The following is a 3,459-nucleotide window of genomic DNA, read 5'->3' as shown; positions in this document are numbered from 1 at the left end:
GTCCAACACCGAAATGCTATGGCAATTCCTCTCTGAACAAGAGTAGCAACAGCAACCCCATACAAGTGTTTCAGCCTTTTTGGGCCTCATCAGTGAGGTGAAGCTGTGTCTCTCTGAGCATGGGGTTGCTGTTGGTACTCTTGTTCAGAAGGGAATTGTCATAGCATTTCGGTGCTGGACTGCCCATGTGGGCGGGACAAAGACTGATATGCAAATGAATATTTCCCATCTGTGAAAGGTACAGTGAGCAAAAAGCGTCCTCAAGACGTCCTGCGTGTCTTGGGGTTCTGGTGCACTTCCCTCCGCACCTCGCAGTGTTCCTTAGTATGGGAATTTCAAAATGGGCCCAGTGTGTCCAGCCAGCTATCCCCTTTAGGGGTGCTCTATGGTGCCATATCCAATAGTGTGGGCGAGGTGCGCAAGAGTCTGCACTCTTATGAGATCAAGGTCTCTGTGCCCTACTCCGTCATGTTATGTGGCCTACTTTGAGATTGGATGCCGTGAGGAGGTTGCCAGTCCACGTGATGGGATCTCTGTGCCTCCTTGCTTTCCCAGTGGTGTCTCGCACATCTAGGAGGGGTCCCATGCCAGAGGGTGATATGGAGTGAGGAATGCTGTTCGTTGTCTCGGTTGGCGAGTTGCTCTGGCCTTTTCGGTTGTCTTCCGTAGGATCTTCTGACACAGGGGGCCTCGTGAGCACCTGCTCCGTCCATGTGGATTGGTGCTGGTGCGCCTCCTCCTCGCTGTGCTGGAACCATAGCAGATCAGGCCAGCAGTGGTATGGTGTGCCGCCTGGAGGGCGGTGCAGGTTGTACCCCAGGGAGTTTCAGCAGGACGGGGGTAGCCTGCAGAGTTTACACAGTGCTCCGCTGAGCTGCACCTCTGCCTCCCCACTCGTTGTCCCCTTGTGTGTTCCAGTCCCAGGTCACTCCGGTCCGACACGGGCAGCTGTCTGGATCTCAGTGTTTCTCTGCTGCGCTGTCAGACATGGGCTGTTATGCGGGCACCGGTGTATCACCCTTGGAGTGCCAGGGTTAGGTGACGCAGTGCTGAGGGAGTGATAGACTCTCCCGCTGGGAGATACTCAGCGAGAGTATAGGGTTTATCTCCGGCTGCAATATGTTGTGGTCGTGGATGATCCCGGGGCGCGGCTGCAGTGGGAAGAACAGCCTCCAGTCTTATTTTCCTTTCTTGTGCTGGTTGCTCACGTGGTTCTTCGCTAGGATTGTGTCCCAGCTGCATTTAGTCGAGTCAGCTCCTCCCCCTCCTCATGGCACCTCCGAGGCCTCCTACAGGTGCCGTGGCATAGCCGGCAACCTGGGTATCCTTGCACCGATTCTTCCTGGGATTGCTGTCACCGAGTCACACTACCTTCATTTACAGTGTCCAGTTGCATAAGCAGAGTTTTACGGTCGGGAACCTCCGGAGAATGAGCCAGATTTGTGGGTGTTGGAGAGCTTCGGCTTGGTTGGGCTCTCTAGCACCCCCCCCAGCACTTGCCAAACTTGAACTAAGTTGTGGGTATCGGCGTGGGCATTGACCGGATGTAGTTGTGAATGAAGGCAGGTGCCGCCCCTGGACGTAATTGCAAGTGTTGGCGTGAGCCACGTTTCGAAAGGCTGGGAGCGATAACCTGCATGAGCAACTGAATAGGATGATGAATGACAACCAGCCGCCAAATATGGATGGAGTATCCTCGGCTAGCTGATGCCGCACACCGACTGGATTGGGAATGCTCTCTGGGCCAGATTTAAAGGGACCCACAAACGCCTGCCTGTCCCGCATACAGACAGATGTCACGGAGGTGACCGAGGACTAACTTGGACAAGGATATGAATGTGAGTAGATCCCATGTGTGAAAGGCACTGTATCAGACGACCCCAGATCAGGACGGAGATGCAGAGATGCTCTTGCACGCCACCTGGAGAGAACATAGAAATTTAGCGCCTGACTTCCAGACAGCAATGCCAATTTACCAATCCACTAACAATTCCACCCTCTACATACACCTCTCAAAGTCTAACCAAACACAACCACAAGCCTACAAAACAATCTGCACAAACTTCATTACACTGCAACAACAAAACAAAACACACATAGATTCGCACAACAGCACACAACCACTACGAATCGTAAAACACCCCAAACCCAGCCAACTGACCCACCGGGCTGAGGCCAACAACAGCACATCACTGCTCTCTTGCACTTTTCCAGCTTATTCCCATTAACTCACCCCCCCCCCCATCCTTCCCTTTTCAGAGCTGCCAGAGCGCCAGGGGACCACTCCGGTGGTGATAGTGCATGGTATGGTATCCTTTAACATTAACATTAAACCCACAATCTTTTAGTAGTTGAACTACAGTATATGTCAGGATTGTTTCATATCCAGAAATAATTCTGTTCCAAAATAGTTCCAAAATCAACCCCTCTTCATTCCTTACATGCTTTGTAAGATTGGTTAACCGTAAACTCCAGGTTCATTTGCATTCAATTAAAATGTGTCTTAACGTTTGTTTTGACGGGGTCGCACATACCTGGCATAGTTTCTGCACTAAGCCTTCTTGATTACGTTTAGCCAGGGCTTCCCCTGTTGGTAGAAGGTTCAGCCTTTCTCTAAGGAAATTGGTTCTGACCTGTCTGTCTGGGAATTTCATCAGATATCTCAAAAGGAACCCCAGTTTTTGTGAACCGATTGGAAATAATTTGAAGATGTCACATTCCTTACTTTTGCAGTTGTGTCTTTCCAATCACCCAGTGTTACCCTGCTGCTTTTACTTTTTGAGGGATGTTGATCAGGGTCTCCAGATTTAAATCTATCTTGCCTAGGAATTCCTTGGCTCTTAGTTCCAGGATACCCAGTAGTTGGAATCTCGAAAATTCGAGATGGGCTTTGATATCACCATACAGAGTATTATGTTTTGCGATGATAATCTGCTGGTAAAGTGAAATCAGCTTCCAGTTTGCCAGAGATGCCAGTGAATTCAAACCCAACTCAAATCTCAAGTTCCAGGATGGAGTGCTCATTGGGAGGCCCAGAACCTTTTTCCATATATGAGCTTCTATGTTGCCCCAGTTTATATTCCAGCTCAGAGGTTTAGCCTCTAGGCCGTAGAGAATTATTGGAATTACCTTTTCCCTACCTATAGAATCTAATTAGAGGCACAATCGAGAGCTTGCAATATTTGTAATAGAGCTTTTTCATCTGGGGGATGAGTTGCAAAGCTTTTGCCTTGTCATCTAGTTCTACCTTGTATATTGCCAGAGAGGCATATATACTATACTCCAAATATATCAAGTCTTCGGCCCAAGGGATTGTGTCTGTATCTAGGACCCAGTTTGAGTATGGTATCTTTTTCTGAGGATGCTTAAAAATTAGGATCCTAGATTTCGAGGGGTTAATAGACAAACGGTTTTCTCTGGCGTATTCCCCCAGGCGCTGTAGTCCTATTGCTGTGTTTT

Source organism: Ambystoma mexicanum, chromosome 7p (genome assembly GCF_040938575.1).
Source record: "Ambystoma mexicanum isolate Mex_15411 chromosome 7p, UKY_AmexF1_1, whole genome shotgun sequence".
NCBI classification, from domain to species: Eukaryota; Metazoa; Chordata; class Amphibia; order Caudata; family Ambystomatidae; genus Ambystoma; species Ambystoma mexicanum.
This window is presented reverse-complemented; position numbering follows the sequence as displayed.